The sequence below is a fragment of the Urocitellus parryii genome, chromosome 6 (assembly GCF_045843805.1).
Source record: "Urocitellus parryii isolate mUroPar1 chromosome 6, mUroPar1.hap1, whole genome shotgun sequence".
Taxonomy (NCBI): Eukaryota; Metazoa; Chordata; class Mammalia; order Rodentia; family Sciuridae; genus Urocitellus; species Urocitellus parryii.
In genome coordinates, this window is record NC_135536.1 from 146843514 (window position 1) to 146863096 (window position 19583).

Below are 19583 nucleotides of genomic sequence, written 5' to 3' on the forward strand. Positions count from 1 at the left end.
AATTACTATTGATTCATTCTTTTTGAAAAGTATAACTTTTTAGGTTCATAGTTTAGTGTGGGGACATTCTCTTATTATATTCCTCTCTTTTGACTTTTTCCCCCTTACCATCAGAGACCAACCATGCATGGTTCAAGTTTGTTGGACCAGCAAATTCCCACAGTGCAAAAGCAACTCTGGTATTCTTCTTCCCTCTCTAGGGTTTTTTTCTTTCTCTTAGATTTTTGACCTATTATGTCTGTAGATTGAGACATATGAAAGTATTAGTGGACTATTTTTAACTGACAAAAATCTAATATATCCAATATTAGTCACCCTCTGGATGCTTTTTTTTTTTTTTAAATGTGTCTTCTATTTTATCTGGTATTTTTGTTTGCAAAAGGAGAGTTAACCCAGATAATCTAGTCTGCCAGATTCCCAGAATGGAGTCTGACTTTCAGCTCTCCCTGCTGATGGTTGTGGGAAGACATTTCCCTCTCCAAAGCCAGCTCATCCATGCATGATCTCTGGGAACTTTCTCCTGTATATTACCTCCTCATCTTGGGTGACCACAGTTTCTCCCTTTCAGCTAACTCTTTCTTTTTTTGCCTTTATTGTCTAATAGTTCATGTTCCTCTCTTCACTGGAAAACATTTCCAACATGTGAGAATGACCTTCTCTTTCTTACCATCTCTCTAGCTACTTCAGAGAATAAATCTGGAAACAGACAAAACATGAGAAATGGGAAATAAGTGAACAGGAAACACAGCTGAGGGACAAAGGAATATTTTGAAAGGCTAATGTGAAGAGAAATCCAGGATCACCACCATCTTGCCTGTGAAAGCAGTTGATCCCATTTGGAGCAGGAAGATACAGGGCCATAGGAAAGATATCTCTTAAAAAAAATAAACAATTGATAGATTGATGGGTGTGATTAAATGTATTGAGAGAAGACTATTTCCAGAGATGTTAATGGATTTGTAAGCAAAATGAAACAGTAACAATAATACATAAACACATACATACAAACAAAGAAGCAAAGAAATAAACAAAATTAAACCATTATTAATTCCAGGGAAAAGAAAAGCCGAACAGCAAATGAAAGATGGCCAGTCATTATGTGTATGGCTCAACTATGTATAACAGTTGCATACTCATGACTATGTGAATGTAAAAATTGGTTCACTGTGATAGAGTCATATTAGGAGAATGGGAATATACAGGTAGGTAAGGGTTTATATAAAAGAGCCAAATTCTTGTTCTCATTGTAGTAAGTCAACAGATAGTATCTAAACCTAAAAAAAATAAAAACAACCAATATAAGCTTGTCACTTAAAAATATGGCATTTGAAAATGTCATAACTAATGTTGAAAAGGTAAAAGTAGCTGCATCTGATGGTTCAGAATCAAAAGCAAATGTTGCAAAAAAAAAGTGAGTGTAGCAAGAATCTGCTGTTTTCAATTATGTCTTGTAGTATCATTTGACTTTTAAAACTATGTGCTTTTATTACTAAAATAAAACAAGCTGGCCAGGGTGGTATATGCCTATTAATCCCAGAAGCTCTGGAGGCTGAGGCAGGAAGATCATAAGTTCAAAGCCTGCTTCAGCAACTTAGAAAGACCTTGTCTTTAAATAAAAAATAAAAAAGGACTGGAGGTGTGACACAACGGTTAAGCTCCCTAGGTTCAATCCCTGGTACAAACAAACAATATCATAAAAGTTAAATTAAGAAATGCAAATATTGGAATTAAAGAAAAAAGTATCTTTATATGAAAATGTCATGATTGATTGCATTTCTTAAAGGCCTCAATGACCAATTAATTACCAATTAGCATTGATAAGAAAATTTAGTGAGTTTGTTGGATTCAAAGTAAATACGCAAACAGTACCCTTTCTCCATATTAACAACATTGAGTTAAAAATGAAAATAAAAAGATTCTACTCATGTTAGTGAAAAGGATTGCCATCAAAAATATTGTATGAATTTTTTCAAACAAATTTAAATAAAGTTGCAGAGACATATAAGGACAAAATTGTATAAAAACCAAAGATGAAAAGCAATTCTAAATGGAATCCCACTGGCATATCTTGGAACAATAAATAGCTTTTAAAGGTAATATAGAAGAATAAAGTCTGAGAATAGCCTGGGCCATTTTGGGAGTGGTTTGCTCCACCAGATATTACAACTTACTTTAAAATTGCTTTAGCAAATCAGTATGATGTTGGCACAAAATAATCACATAAGTCAGTGAAACAATAAAGTCCAGAAATATTCACATTCTCCTCATCATCTTTGGCTTGTTTCATTTCATTTGTTATAGACAAGTATTACTTCATAATTTAAAAAATCTAATATGGATAATTAAATGATGATCCAATGGAATATTTTTTGTTTATATGTGTTTAAAATGTCTTGAAAAATGGTATTTTTGTCAGTTAAGCTTCTATTTTTCTGCATAGTTTTAAAAAAAATAATTCCAAGGCTCATTGTCAAGTATCAAATAATCAAATATTTCTTCAAGACCCCATTCTTTTCTCTCCCCAGAGGAAATTTAGGGTGTATCTTTCCCACTTATCTTTAAGATTGCTTTGCATGGTTTCAGACTGCCTGGTCCTTTTTTTATAGTCCCTCAGTACAAAATGCAAAGGAAAGATTGCTCTGTATGTATTTAAGGATTTGTCTCTTTAAAAACTTAAGTGAAATCATTCTATACTCATTGTTCCTCAACTCTTTACTTTTTGAAAATATGAGCTTTTTAAAAAAAAATCAAAGGCAACAGAAATATAGATTATTAAAAATAAAAGTTTTTCCTTGCAAGAGCTCATCTCCCCGCCTACTGCCAACCTCATTTCTCTTGCCAGAGTGAGAGTCTGGTGAAGATCATTCTAGTTCTTAATTTTACAATATGCTTTTTTCTTGTACCTGTATAAATGGGTAATAATAAATATGCTGTTTTGAGTCTCTATTTTTTGCCTTTAAGAATATATCTTTGGTTTACTTCCACTTCTGTATATCTTGAACCACAGCATTCTTACAAAGGGCTGCACATTTCATGTTAGGAATACATCACCATTGGTTATTCCAGTTTCATCCTATTAGACATTTAAATTCCCTCGTATTAGCTATTTTGCCAGCAATGTGCAGGAATGTTCCTGAACATGTGATTTTTTGCATGGTGTGGGGATTGGGTCAGATATATTTCTAACCATGAGATTGCTGGATTAGGGGACAGCTCAGTGCTCTCCATAACAGGATCCCTGTGCCACATGCCCACCAACACTTTACCCCACATTCTAACCTGTGTGGCATGTTACCAGTTTTTTTTTAATTTTTGCCTATCTATCAGATTTTTGCCTATCTATTTTAAAATCTACCAGATTTTAAAATGACATGTCATTGTTCAGATTTCCATTTCTTTGTGTGAAACTCAGTATTTCTTCTGTGAATTGTTTTTTTAGTGTCTTTTGCCTAGTTATTCTATCAGATTGATTTTTTTCCTCTTATTAGTTTTAAACAATTATTATAATTTGTAACATGAATTTATCTTTTGTGTACATTACAGATATTTTCTCTCTCATTGTTAATCTTTGCAAATGGTGTCATTAATGTATATAGAACTTTAAAAACATGTAAATAGTCAAATTTGTCATTGTTTTCTTTTATGGTTGATGTTTCTACATCTTGCTTAGAAAGATTATCCGCATATCAAGTATGAAAACCTCTGTGTATGTGTGTTTAGTACACTAAGCTGCATCTCTATCTACTCTCTCTCTGTTTTTCTAATAATTTTATAATTTTATTTTTCTGCATGTGGTTCTTCAATTCATTTGGATTTTATATATATATATATATATTGGTGGGTTTGGGCTCTAAGTAGGTTATTTTACAATAGTAGTTAATAGTCCCACCTTCATTTACTGAACATTTGAGTCTGTTTCTTCTAGTTTAAAATGGTTTCTCTACCATGTACTACATTCCCAAATAACCATATCTGTTTTAAGACTTACTGTTCTTTTTTTTTTTTTTAGTTGTAGATGGATAACATGCCTTTATTGGTTTATTTTTATGTGGTGCTAAGGATCAAACTCAGTGCCTCATATGTGCTAGGCAAGCACTCTGCCACAGAACGACAGCCCCAGTCCCAGACTTGCTGTTCTTTTCAATCTATTTATCTACCCTGGTGTTAATACCATAATGTTTTAATAAATATACTTTTATGGAAATTTTTATATTCACCATGTCAAGAATATTTTATTTTTCAAACATTTCTCATGTTTTGTCTGATATATTTTAAGTACAATCTATTTTGCAAATCCCATAGGAATCCTTTAGGATTTTTGTTGAGGTTGTATTCAATTGTGCATTATTTTGGGGAGAACACACTCCTTGATAAAACTGAATATTGCCACTTAGGAACACAGAGTTATCCAGATTTTTAAAAATCTCCTTCACTATATTATTATGTATTTTCATAAAGAATTGAAGATTTTTTAAATCTTTGTGGAATCATTGAATATGTTGCCTTGTTGTGTTGTTTAACAGTAATTTTTCCAATTATGATTCCAAATGGTGATTGCTGATATATGGGAAGTCTATAATTTTTTTACATTTGGGTAGGGAGGTTAAAGAAGGGGTGGTACTAAGAGTTATTCCCTCAGTTGCTTTCAAGGAGGCACTTAGACTCATCTTCATCAAAATTCTTTTGTAAAAAAAAAGAAAATTTATAGACTATTTTTAAAAACTCAAGTTCTTTTATTGTTTGATTGTTCACTTATTAATTCAGTGATTCATAACTGGGGGTGGGAGAGACATACCTTTTGGGAATGATAACAATATACCTCAGGGACTTTGAAAATGTATTAATAAATATGTCATATGTATAAATAATATATGTACCATCTATATAGAATAAATAATATAGAAACTCTTATCTACCTGCCACTCAGCTTGATCAATAGAACATTAGTAAATCATTGATGACCCTTTGAAAGTCTTTCCCATCTCATTGTCTTCTCCTTTTGCCAAACTAAGCAATACCTTGAATCACTTATCATTTTTTTTGCTTCTTATCATAAGTTTACTACATATGTACATACAGGGGCAATTTTTCAAACACACACATGCGTTCTAACACACCTCCCCTTCCATTCAAGCCCCTCTAATGAGGATGTTTGATGTCATTATGTGCCACGGTTACCCTGGGACTGTGTGGAGTACAACAGAGTTTGGGGGTTTGAAAAAAAGTCATTAAACCTTCATTTCTAATCCCTTAGAAATTCATCTTAGATGGTTGAAGTACTGGGATATATTTACAGGCTTTCCCTTCTATTTCAAGTGTATACTTCTTTCTCCAGTAGTTTTCTGATAGTTTTAAGCATATCTTAAAACCAGATGTAGACAGGAACAAAAAATTTTTTTATGTGGTGCATTTTATTCCTTTATCTAGTAGTGCATTTTATTCCTTCTTCCCCCAGACTTTCTTCATTACTATTACCTTTTTATTCTTCAAGACCTTTATGTGAATTTCAAGTCTCTGAGATCTCATAATGGAATGTGGATTGGATGTATATTACATGGGCAAGTTCACTTGTGGAGGGTTTTCATCTTTGTAATCCTAAATATTCCCAATCAAGAACTCAGTATCTTTCTCCACTTGTTAAAATTTACCTTCCTCCAATAGAGTTCAGAGATTTTTAATAGCTCTGCTTTTTTATTCCTAGTAAGTTTATTCCTATGGATATGTTAATTTTGGGTACTATGGTAAAGGACCTTTTTTTATATCTTGTTTCCTACAAAAGGCTTCTTTTGATTTATCTATAGATATTCTTTTTTAATTGGAAAAATTTACATGATTTCTTAAAGCTAACACATAATAATTGTACATATTTATAAGTCACAGTGTGACATTTAATACACATATAAAATGCATGATCAATTGGGGCCATTAGCACTTCCATCACCTCAAATGTTGATAAATTTTTGTGTCAAGAAACTGTGAACTCCCCTCTTTTTTTTCCTTAATGAAATGCATAATCCATTATTGTAAACTTTAGTCACTCCACTGGGATGGAAAACACTAAAAGTTTTTGTTCCTGTCTATATGAGTCTTGATACACATCATCCAAACTCCCTTTATCCTTCTTCTCTCTTCTCTCCTGTTATTCTACTCTCTACTTTGGTAAGAGCAACATTGGTTAGCTTCTACATGTAAGAGAATGGGCAGTGTTTCTCTTGCTGTGCTTGGCTTGTTTCCCTTGATATAATGTCCTCCAGTTTCATTCATTTTGCTGCAAATTACAGGATTTAATTTCTTTTGTGACAGAATAATATTCCATTTTCTTATTCATCCATCCATCCACATTTTCCTTATTCATACATCCATTGATGGGCAGCCAAGCTGATTCCATGCCTTAGCTCTTGTGAATAGTGCTGCAATAAACATTAGAGTACAGGTATCTCTTATGTTTTTTGTTTTTTAAGATAGCCAGAGGTGTCCATTTGATATTTTTCCTTTTTGCAGTGCTGGGGATGAAACCTAGGGTCATACACACGCTAGGCAAGTGCTCTGTACTGAGCTATATTCTCCACAAATGGTGTCCATTTGAAAATGTTCCAGCAAATTGTGTAGTCGAAGAAGTCAGTGATTATCACATGCAAGTGATCAAAATATCTTTTAAACTGTAAAGTGATATGTGGATGTTATTTATTCTTGTTACTGTTGTTTTAAATTGTTCTATAGTTGTTAGCCAGTTGTATTTGTCAGAGAAGTCTATGCCATGCTGTAACAATAAATCAAACTTGCTATAAACAAGCCTATATCTTGCTCACATAAGGTTCAGTGAGCAGTAGTTCTCTACCTGGTGACTCAAGGATCCAGGCTCCATCTATTTTTGGGCTAGCGCACTGTAGTAAGAGAAGGAGGGATGGAGGGTGCTCACTGCTTTTATTGTTCGTCTTGGAAGTAAACTCATCACTGGTGCTCACAGTTCATTGGCCAGAATTAGTCATATGACCTAAAAGCAAGGGAGGTGGGAAAGTAGGTGAGCTTATAGAGGATAGTAGGTAAGCACTAATTATTTCTGACACTGCAATGCGGTAATACCAATTTCTCAGTGCCTTCACTGAGACGTGTTGGACTTAGAGGACTGGTCTATTTCCTGGATTTCTCTTCACACCCTTTGTCTTTTCTACCTCTAGTCTTCTGTGTGTAAACACAGGGACTTGCTTCATCTTTTGACTTAGTCAACACTTTTAATTCCTCATAGAGCCATGGTTTGTAAAGAAGCATCTTGCTAGGTCTGGGGTATAGTGGAAAGTTGCTGGCAGAGGCCATTTCAAGCCCTAAATGACAGCAAAGAAGACCATTTTCAGGACTCTTCTCTTCCTGCTGCAAGCAACAAAAACCCACTCAAACTTGACTTCTCTTTTGTCTAATGTACTACATACAATCTGTCAGGAAACCCTATGGCTTCTTCCAGAAATGTCCCTTGGGTTTCTAATTAGATTTGCGACTCTCAGTTTTGTTGGAGTACCATCAATTCACATATGGATTATGCAACAGCATCCCAACCATTCTCTCTTTCTCTAACCTCCAATCTAGTCTCAACAAAACAGCCAGAGGGCAATATGAATGAGTCTGGAGGACATTGTGTTAAGTGAAATAAGCCAGACATAGAAAGACAAATGCTGCATGCTCTCATCCATATGTGGAAGCTAAAAGGATTGATCTCATAGAAGTAGAGAGCAGAATAGTGATTACCAGAGGTAGGGGAGTATTGGGAAGAGTTGGAAGGATAGAAGGATGCTGGGTAATGGGTACCAAAATACAATTAGATAAGAAGAATAAGCTCCAGTCTGATACAGCACAGCAGAGTGACTATAGTTCACAATGATTTATAGTATGTTTCAAAAGAACTAAAAGAGAGGATTTTTGAATGTTCTTAATTAAAAAAAATGATTGAGGTAATAGAAATGGCAATTACTTAGATTACTACCTATTATATACATGCATTGAAATATTGCACTGTACCCCATACATATGTGCAATTATGTCTCAGTTAAAAATAAAACAATTTAAACATTTTTTTTTTAAATCACCAGGCAGGTTGATTGTTTAAAAGAGCATGTCATAGGTGACATTGTTCTGCCCACAACTCTAATGGCTACTCCCAGCCTTCTCCTCACAACTGTGCCCTCTGCTCATTCTCTTCAGTCCCGTCTCTTTGTTGTTCCTTAAATATTCCAAGAGGCTCCCCCGTGAGGGATTTGCACTCACTGGGGCTTTTACTGCAAGCACTCTTCTCTCCTATTTTTGCATAGCCCTTGCTTATCCAAGTCACCTGCTCAGAGAAAGACCTCCCCACTTAATCACCTGGGATGACCCTATGTAATCCTGTCATTTCTGTGACTTGCTCCCTCACTCTCCCAGTCCCCAATTCCTTTACCCTATTCTATTTTCTTCTTCCTGGCAGTGACCATGCAACATCTCCAGACTATGTAACTTACCCGTTCATTCTCTTTATTGTTTTCTGTACACGTCTTCTTGCTAGAAAATATATTGCATGAAAACAAGGTATCTGTCTACATGGTTCTCTGACATATCCCAGACACCTAAAATGATGTCAATCACCTAATTGATATGTGATACTTTTAAAAATAAATAAATGAACAAAATTGACTTAAATAAATTTTAAAAAATAAGATTATAAAGGGCTGATGGACCTCTAAGAAGAGATAACTCCCAAATATCTGGGGGCTGCTAGAACTAGTCCAGAAAATCTGTTAGCAATCAGGAAGTTGCCCCTCTGTCTCTCTGTCAGGTGTGGCAGATTTCAGATTCTCTCGGTGCATCTGCCCTTCAGTGTCCTGTCTGCCCTCTCTGGCCAGACTCAACCCTACATGCCCACAGACTTGAGCTGATGGAGAAGGATGCAGACACCTTGGGCCATGGCTGGAGGTGTCAAAGCAACATTTGGTGCACAGATGGACCTTGATTTTCAAACAAGGGATTTTGCAACAATAGCTTCTTGGGTCCCAGTATCTAGCAAAGGTGGGTTTTTTCTTCATGATTCTTCTGTCAAGTCCCTCCAGAATGTTCTATTTACTTCCATCCCAGCAAATCCACTTTGCCTTGCTGCTATTTGCTTGCCCACCTCCCCTGGATATCATAAAACCTCTTGTGCAAAGATGCATCTTGTACCCTGTATCCTCAGGGCCTAGTTCAGTAACATCTGGGACACTTGATAAATACTTGCTGCATCAATGAATGAATGAATGAATGAATAATTTGGTGAATGAATTTGACAGAGCCCACTGGTGGGGTTGTAGGTGCCCACATACTTGAATGGAGTTTCGTTAAACAGAACTTCTGAAAGCCCTACCCCTTGGCCACCTGTACTTCTATTGACCAGTGTGTACAGGCCCAAGGTCATCAATGCTCCCCATGGCCCTCACCCCAAGGCCTGTACCATCACAGGGGACATGCAGCAGCTTGAGATACTTTTCACTTTTTGTTTTCTTGGGAAATGTCTATGCATCAACACCCACCTTTCTAAAAGTTGACAAAACACTCAGGGGAACTCAGGATAGGTTTTACACTCCTCATTCCAAGAAGAGAGGGGATTTTACTTTCCAAGAAAAAATTACCTTGTTTGTAAAGAGATATGCCGTAGTATTACTAGAGTAAGGCTTCAGGACCAATGGAAAAAAAACATATGAAGCTCCTATTGCCATAGACTCAATTCTGACCCCTGGTCATGTATTGGGTTCCAATACAGTGGCCAAGGGTATTATGTTTTTCAATTCTGAGCTGAGCCTGGTGGTCTTCCTTGAACCTCAGAGGGGCTGAGAAGCTTACCATAGCAACTTGGCTGGTATGGGTGGGGGGAAGCCATGCTGTGAGCCAAGGGCCCTGACTTCAGCTTCTCATCTTTCCATGTAATGAGCACTGAGCTGGTGCTGGGGGCCCTTCTGAAGAAGACAGGATCCTCCAGCTTGGAGCCCACAGGAACAACAGGTCTCAGTGTGGGGCCCCAGGACAATCTGCATCAAGACCACTGGTATGTTTGTCAGAATTCTCCTTCCTGTGCCCCTCAATAAGAATCTCTGTCATGGAGTCAGGTAACACCCCTTGTTATGGCACTGTCAGGAGGTTTTGGTTCCCCCACTTGGAGAACCTTTGGGACTCATGAAAGAAAGGAGCTAAACAGCAAAGGATCCCAAAACAGCGATGAATGAAGCAGGAGAGTGTCCAACCTGCTTTGAGAGGAGGGATGAAGGAGAAGGGTAACCAAGGGTCATGTCCCAGGGATTGATGTAAGAGTTGGGTCTCACAGAATAAATAGGAATTTGTGTGCTGGATAGTCGAGGGAAGGAGATTCCATAAACAATATAGGAGAAGGTCCAATGGTGGGAAATAGCCTGACCTTGTCTAGAATAGGCAATGGTTTGGCGTGGTTGGGACAGAGAGCCAAGGCATGGGTGTGTTGTTTGGGGCATGGGGGAAACTGGTCAGGAAAGATAACCAAACAGATGGAGGCTGGACTATGTCCATCCAGATAGTGCATGATTGGATGGATGCAGGGTCTTGAGCTGTCTTGGGGCTCTGGAGGTCAAGGGGAGGAGGGAGGAGGTGGAGCAATACCAGCAAGTGAAGATGAGAACAAGTGCCGTTGCCACATTGGGTAAGGCAAGCGTGGGCCTGATGGGAGCCTTGGTGGATGGAGAGATGGGAAGACTGGAGAAATTGGGAGATGAAAATCAGAGGCAGACAGAACCAGAAACAGGCAGACTGTGAGAGGAATCAGGGTTTCTCACTGAGCATAGGAAGTATTCAGGAAATGTTGATTAGTGAGCATCTATTATGTGCCTGGACTGTGGCTCATAAGCCAAATACAAGGATCCCAGATGGGTGCATGGGAGAGAAAAGGGAGAACTGTGATTGTGACAAGCTAGCCTTGATTGCTGTCCTTGGCAGGAACCCATCCCTCTGCCACCTTTCCTTCAGACAAAACACTCCATGGTAAAAGCCTGCTGTGCCTTCCAGCTGCTGAGGGTCATACCATGGGGTACTGGCAACCTGGAATAGGTGCACCCTGGGGACCACTGCTTGATGGTGAAAGCTCTCTACACTGCTACTCCCGTCCAGAGTGGAGCCTGCATGCTTGAAATGGGGCACGAAGCTGTAGGAAGTAAGCTGATTCATGGAAATATTTTCTCACTCATTTATCTTACCAGTTCTGGGAAGACTCTGGCTGGCCCTCAGTTCTTAGTAACAGGGTAAAGAGAAGGGGGGAGGCCAGCATCTTCCTCTGTCAGCAGATAAGTGAGCTGTAGGAGCCATTGTCTTGCTAGATGCCAAGGTCAGTCTGTGGTCAGATGAGGAGCCAGGCATATATGGAGCTGAACTAGCCTGTGGAGCTTTGGGCAGGAGATCTCAGATGAGGCATGGAGAGCCACCCCTGCCCCCACTCAGTTCCTCCCCAGAGATATAGTGGGGCTCCCTCTCCCTGCCTGCTCTGACAGTGGGTGAAAGTCCCTTTATTCCACGGGGGCTTTCCTTGGCCAGGCAGAGACCGAGGGCCTCAAAACACTGGCAACTCAGCTCTGGGTTTGTCTCTTTGGCAATCATCATGCCCAATTGCCACCAACCACAGAGAGGCCCTGCCCATGCCCAGCTGGCCTCTCCAGGCCTCCTCCTCAGATCCCACAGACAAGTTCTGTTAAGAGTTGAATCGCATCCTCCCCAAAACTGAAGATGAGTTCACAATACCCAGTACCTTAGGACTTCACCTTATATGGAAATGGGACATAAACACATGTAAGTAGTTAGGAAAAGGTCATACTGGAGTCGGGTGGGCCCCTAACCCAATGCGACTGGTGACCTTATAAAAATGAGAAATTTGGACACAGAACTCACACACGAAGAACATCACATGAAAATGAAAGCAAGGATCTATAATCCAAGGAATGCCAAAGAGTGCCAGCAAACTACCAGAAAGAGGGAACGAGACTGGGACAGATTCTCTCTCATGGCCCTTGGTAGGAACCAACCCTGCAGACACCTTACCTTGGACTTCTGATCTCCAGAATGGTGAGACAATAAATGTCTGTGGTTTGGGCCACCTAGGCTATAGTTATTGTGGCAGTCCTAGGAAATGTACACAATCTCCATTTTGTGTGACACAGTGGATCATCAAAGAGCCTGGGACCTTTAGGAAACCATGATCAAGATTTATGTTAATCTGCTGAGGAGAGCAAGGCTACCACCTTGCTTGGTGGGAAATATACCGGGCTCCATGCACACTTCTATCTCTTTTATAATTGGAGAAGCTGAGACATAAGGCTCTAAATCTTGTGAGAGGTGGAGCCCTGTTTTTCTAACTTTAAAACCCAAGCTTTAAGCTGTAACTACAATAAAGCTCTTCATGCATTAATTTAAGAAGTATTGACTTAGCCCACCTGGGAACCAGGCTCTTTCTGGGTTCTGGAAATACAACTAGATGTGCTCCTTTGTGCTTTTGTAATTTGCCTTCTGACAGCAAGAACAGACTCTAAGTATAGTTACCCACTTATTTGTGATGAGTTTAGGAAGGAGGGGCAAATATGTATATGTAAGGTCAGATGAAGGCATGTGGCTGAAATGATTTTTGAACTGAGCTCTGAAGAAGTTAAGGAGAGATATATAGGAGTTTTGGTGAGTGATATAAGAAAAGAAAAGGGGTTGGGAGAATATTCTAGAAAAGCCAGTATGGCTGACCAGAAAGTCAGCCGACTCTGCTGTTAAGGTGGGGACTACACCAGGGCTGTTCAATTTTATCCTGAGACTATAGGAGGAAATAGCGTACCTAAGAAAAGGGAATGGTTTGGTTTTGGAACCATGTCTTTGCTTGTGTAGAGAGTAGATGGGGGTATAGCAGGGGGAAGGGTGGGGAAAGGGGGTCCTGCTTGGAGAATGCCACAAGAATCCAAGCAAGAGAGGATGGTGTGTGGATTGGATGACAGTAGTGGGGAATCAAGAGACATGGTGAACTAAAAAGAAAGTTTAATGTCACTAATCATCAGGGGAAATCAAACCAAAACCACAATGAGATATGACCTCACACCTGTCAAGATGGTAATTAATAACAACAACAAAAAAAAATGACAAGGGTTGGCAAGGATGTGGAGGAATTGGAGCCTTCATCCACTGTTGGCAGGAGAGAAAAAAATGATGTAGCCATTGTGGAAAACACTATGGAAATTCCTCAAAAAATTAAACAGAATCACCATTGTATGATCCAGCTATCCTACCACTGAGTATTTATGCAGAAGAATGGAAATCAGGGTCTCTAGGAGATGTCTGCAATCCCATGTCATTGCATCACTATCCACAGTAGCCAAGACATGGAGTCAACCTACGTGTCCATCAATGGATACGTGGATGAAGAACTCGATATACACTAGAGTATCATTCAGCCTTAAAAAAAGGATGAAGTTCTGTCATATGCAGTGACATGGATAAATCTGTAGGGCATTAATGAAATAAATGGGTCACAGAAAGACAAATACTTCATGATTCCACTTACACGAGATGTTTCTAATAGTGAAGAATCAGCAAGCAGAAAGTTGGTTATCAGAGACTGGATGGTGGAAGAAATAGGAATTTTCAAAACAAGAGGCATAGTGTTTCAATTAAGAAAGATGGATAAGTTCTAGAGATCTGCTGTACAACATCGTCCCTTTAGGTAACTAGACTGCATCACACACTTAAAATTTTAAGAGTGTAGATCACTTCAGTTGTTTTTTATCGCACAATTTGTTTAGAGTGCTGACTCTTGGCAAAGCTGGGGAGGTGAGTGAGCTGAACTGAAGGTGGTGATGTCTCTAGAGATGGCAGAATCCTGGAGGAGGATCAGGTTTGAGGGGGACGATCAAGAGTTAGTATTTTGGCTACACTGAGTATGAAGCAATGAGATATCAAAGGAGTTAGTCAAAGGGGCAGTTGGCAAAATGAAACCTGCAGGTCAAAGGAGGGTGTAGAGCAGGCACATCAGTGAGGGAGTCTTGGTTGGATAGGGGAGTGGCCAAAGCCAGGGGATGGCTGCCCAGGTCCAGAAAGTCACTGACAGAGAAGGCTCAGGATTGAAGAAATTCCAGTATTGCCTGGAAGGTGAGAGAAGGATGGGTCAATAAAGGAGACCAGGGCAGAGTAGCTGAGGGGTGGGAGAAAAAACAGGACAGGGTGGTCCTGAAGAGTGATTCAGAAAGACCAGTCTGTGTAGAATTCTGCTGAGAGGTTGGATCAATTGAAAACTTAAATATGCCAGGGCAAATTTAGTGGTCTGGGTCATTGGTGACATTAGTAAGAGCAGCACTGATGGAGGGGTAGAGGCAGACTCCAGGGGACGTGGGCTGAGGAGTGAGAGGAAGGGAAAGATGAGATGGAGCAAGTCCCATCAGGAGGCTTCTGGTTTTGCTTCCACTTTTCTTGCCCAGATCAGTAATCATCGAACAGTCACCCCACCAACACAGATGGGGCACCTGCCACTTCTCAGGTACTTTATTGGCCCAGGAGATCACCATCATTTCCCACACTTGGAGAACTCCTCGACTGATGGAGAAATCAGAAATTCAGACAAAAGATGATAAGACTGAAGAATAAAGGAAGGCAGGAAGTGATAGTGTCAATCTTGGAAGGTGTGTATGAAAAAGAAGGAGTTTGAGGTCAAAAATCAATAAGAGAGGAGGGGTTTTGAGGTAAGAGGAAAGAAACCAGAGACAAAGAGGTGCCTTGGCATCCTTTCTTCTTGGAGGAGCTCCAGAAAAAGTTATGAGAAATTCTGCTCCAGTGCCCTATATGTGTCTCAGTGCTCATTCATGCTAAAGCTTCTGACAAATATTTGCAAAAGGAAAGCATGTAAGTTTTTAACCCCGTGTTTCCCAAATTTGAGGAAGGTTCTGTTTTTCTACAGTGCAATTCTGAGAGGACTTGGCATGGAGTTATTGCAAGGCTTTAAAAATTCTAGAAAGTTTACACTAACAGTTGTATATAGGCCATATAGGAGGCGAAGGAGATGAAAAAAGCAGAGCTGGTAGTGGCAAGATTGATGTAGGGCTCTGGCAGCTTTTATGCAAGAAAGGGGCAGACTCCAGAGAAATATAGGAGAGGAAATCACTAGAACTGGATGACCCAGTAAGCGTGTGTGGTGTGTGTGTTTGGTGTGTGAGGTGATGGTGGAGGTGATGAGGTGGTGATGGTGATGGTAATAATGGTTTTAATGGTGGCAGAAATGGAGGTAGAAGTTGAAGTGGAGGTGGTGGTAGTGGTGGTGATGGAGGTAGAAATGATTATGATGGTGGCTGAAGGGGTAATAGCCATGGTGGTGGTGGTAGTAATGGTTTTGATGTGGTAGAGTGGAGGTGGAGGAGTTGAGGATGGTGACCATGGTGGAAGTGGAGGTGGAAGTGATGGCGGAGGCTATGTAAGTAGTGGCAATGGAGGTGGTGGAGGTAGTGAGGAGTTGTAGGTATTTCTGACCTTGTGCCTGGACAGATTCATCCAGACAGAGTGTGGGAGGATGGTAGGTTTGAAGTCAATGGGGAATGTTGAAAATCAAGTCAGCTCATTTTGGACATAATAAGTTTGAGACACGCAGAGCAGACACAATAACCTGAAGAGCTACCATGTAGGAACTAGAGCTTCAGAGAGGACTCTGGGCTGAAGGTACAGATTTGAGAGTCAACTGCCACAGTAATGATGTGGAAGGAAAGACAAAGGGACTGGTTGGTGTCCTCCCCAAGTCCTGGTCTTCTAGTTGAGATCTAGAAGGAAGGGCAGCTGTGTCTCTTAAGTGTTATATCTACCAGAAAATTTCATAAGGTCCAATGGCCCAGTTTGGGTCATGCTTTTGCAGGCAGGAGGACCAACTCAACTTCACCTGAAGCAGGATAGGCCTGCTGTACCCTGCCCCATTTGTCACACTTTGGGCCCAGTCATTCATAAGCAGAGAGATGGTGGGGAAGGATGTATGTGCCATTTGGGAGTGGCAGACCCTACATTTTGGTTCTTTCTGCTAGAGGGTTGGCAGGTTAAGAGAGCTACACTTGGTCCTGGGTGAGCAATGACTCTGCAGATGGGTGTGTTGTTTCCATGGCAACTCCTGTGTTCAGAGCATGCAGATTCCTCTCCTCAAAACCCTTGAGGCCGTGCTGCCCTCAGCATGGTGGTAGTTGCTCTCGCATGTTGGGTTGTTGGACAAATGTCTTGGCAACACTTATAGAGCCACTGGCTACAGACTATAGCATACAGACTTTGGCTTCTTTAAACTTTGGTAAATTAGGTGTCATGTCTCACCGTTGGGAGGGAAGACTGGGCTGGGTGGGTGGGGATTCTGTACTTAGGGGTTCGTGTGTGGCTTGTGAATCTGGGTTTCTGCAGTTGGGGGTGCTGAAGGAAATAAGCCAGCAGGTACACAGATGACACATACCATACAGTTATTTCACTGAAGTTTGACAGTTGAGATCAAAGCTATTTCAGCTTAAAGCTTCTTGGCTTGATTCTAACCTGTGTGTACCACATCCAGGCCACAGGAGCTACAGATCTTGAAAATCCCTACTAGGAGGGAAGATGTCGTGCTCAGCTTGGGGCTTTCAACCCACAGTGTTGGTGGTGAGAACTTCAAGGGTGTCCGCAGAAAGAGCCAGTGTGTCCAGGCTGTGGCCAGCTCCATCCGGGATCTCCAGAGTAGAAAGGATCCTCCCCAGACACACTGTTCAGAAATCCCTTTCCACATGGGCAGATACTTGTGCAGGCTCAGACTCCTCCTCCCTCCCTGAAATGCACGCTTCAGCGGCAGAGCTCACTGGAGGAGATGGTTGTTTGGTATTTACGTAAAAACAAACAAGCCAACAAAACCCTCCATTTTGCATTCAGGTGCCATCTGTGCCTTCTCGTCTTGCTGGCGTAGAGAGGGTTCAGCCGGCTCCAGCCCTGTGCACACTGTACTGGAGGAAGAAGACTCCATCTCAGCAACACCCTGGGCAGCAACATCTATGGGCAGATCAAAGAATTCTCTCCTCAGGCTCTGAGGTCACTCAGCCCCTGATGTCCAGGTCCCCAGCAGCTCAGGAATGCACACAATCCTGCCTATTGGACCCCTTGGGTGGGGTCCCAAGCAAACCTGGTCCCAGTCTCCCCTGAGGCAACTGGGGCTCACCCAGCAGACTTAGACTTGCTTCCTCTGGGGGGCATGTGGGAGGAGCCCGGGTGGGCCCGGCTGTGTGGGCCAGAGAATTTCAGGAGCTGTCTCAGAGACCTGACCCTCATTGGCAAATAGAAGCAAGATGATCTTGTGGCTGAGAACAGTACCTTTGCTTAGTTTCTATTAGGAGTCTTTCTTGATTTTATTTAACTTTTAAAAGGGAAATTAAAAAAAAAACAGAAGAAGATTTAACAGATATAGTATTCCTTAAATGGATTTCCATCCACTTCACTCCCTGGGCAGTGGATCCCCTGGGCAGTCTTGTGCCTGAGTATCAGTGGAGTCTTTAGTTGACTGCACCACATGAGGAAGCCCTGGATGTCACAGTTGATGACTTGGTCATTTTTGCAGTTCCAGGGGCCCTTTGTGGCCCCTTTGGCTGGCCAAGAAACCCCATGGCCTGACTGAAGGAGCAGAGGCCTTGCTGTCAGACAGACCTGGGTTCCTGTACTGACTCAGCTGTGAGAACCGGAAGTCTGGGCAGGAACCTCTCTGTTTATCCATCTCTAAATGGAGGATAAGCCTACTTATCTGGTAGGTTGGTGTGCTGATTAATTAAATGTCATCATGTAGGTGCAGCCCCAGCAGCCTCCTGGACACCTCGTGCACCTCACAACGCTGGCTCTGGCACGCAAGGGGTTTGGAACTGTCTTGCAGACTGGAATTCCCTCAGAGGGATTAATCATGGTACAATAACTACCTATCAGGAAGCTGCTCCTACAATGGTCCTTTATCATTCTCCCTCCCATCCCTGCCAGTGGGGCCTATTTATAACACCAGAGGATTTCTCTGGAGTGACTCACCGGCCACACTGCTCTCCCCAGGAGACCTTGTCCACAGGCCACCTGTCTCACCTGTCTTGGCTTGGGTTGCACTGCTGGCCTGGTTCTCACCGCAGTTGGCCCAGCCCAAGGTTGCCTGTAGGAATCCTTAGCCCAAGCAAGATAGGCCCTGCCAGCTGGAGAGGCAGACTGCAGCCAGGGGTCAGAGGAAGATGGCAAGGAGTACTGAGTCCTGAGAGGAGGCCTGGTCAGGGCCAAAGTCACTATTTAGACAGATGCATTAACAAGAGCTACAATGGAGAGCTCAGGGGAGATCTAGTGTGAACTTGAAATGCAATGACTTTTGAGACACTCTCCTGGCTTACAGATCCATCCTGGTGTCCAGACAGCACAGAAGGTGATGGTCAGTGTTCAGGGAAAGGGTCTTGGTAAAGGTCCAACCCAGAACTTCCTGGGCATACAAGCCACTAATTCTGGGGTCTCAAGTGGTCATTGTCCACCTCCCCTAGTAACACATAAGGTTCATTGCAGGCTGTGTGCAAAAAGGCCCTCAATGTGGCATGCCTACCACCTGCCCCTGCTAGTGGGCAGGGACTAGGTACCAAGACGGCGACAGCGAGGAGGGCTCTTTGGAGCCGTATGCTGGGCCAACCCTCTTCTGTGAGAGCCCTTTGGTGAGGCTGTGGTGCAGCCAATGCAGGTGACTGGGGTCCTCCCCCTTCCCTGCTCACCTTCTCACAATCACTTCTAGCTTTGAGGTGACAGCTCAGGGGCCCTTGGCTATTTTCCTCCGTCCTCCCCAGATATGCTATAGAGGAGGCAGCAAGAAAATTCCCTTCCTGGCAAGAGGGAAGGAGCAGGAACTCCAGGCAGAATAAGCATTTTTAATTCCCCTGGTCAGCACTTTGCTTCCTTCCCTGAACAAGGCAAAGGGTCTGTGCCAAGAAGCAGGCATTCTGTTCCTAGGGTCAGGGGCCAGGTGTGTCCTCTGGGCTTCTTGGTGTTCCTTGATGCCTGACGCTGGCTGGCCAATTCCTGTGACCACCAGTCATATTCTATTTCTCTGCTGTTTTTGCTTCTTTCTAAAAGAGATATCTTTTTTAAAAAATTATAATTATACCTTGCTCATGGATAGGCAGAATTAATATTATTAAAATGGCTACATTACCAAAAGCTCTTTACAGATTCAATGTGATTCCGATCAAAATCCCAATGGCATTCCTCACAGAAATAGAAAAAGCAATTATGAAATTCATCTGGAAAAATAAGAGACCCAGAATAGCTAAAGCAATTCTAAGCAGGAAGAGTGAAACAGGTGGTATCACTATACCAGATCTTAAACTATACTATAGAGCAATAGTAACAAAAACAGCAAGGTACTGGCATCAAAACAGGCTGGTAGACCCTGGTACAGAATAGAGGATACAGAGACCAACCCACCTTAAATGAGACAAAGGTGCTAAAAGCATGCAATGGAGAAAGGATAGCATCTTCAACAAATAGTGCTGGGAAAACTGGAAATCCATATGCAACAAAACGAAATTGAATCCCTATCTCTCACCATGCACAAAAGTTAACTC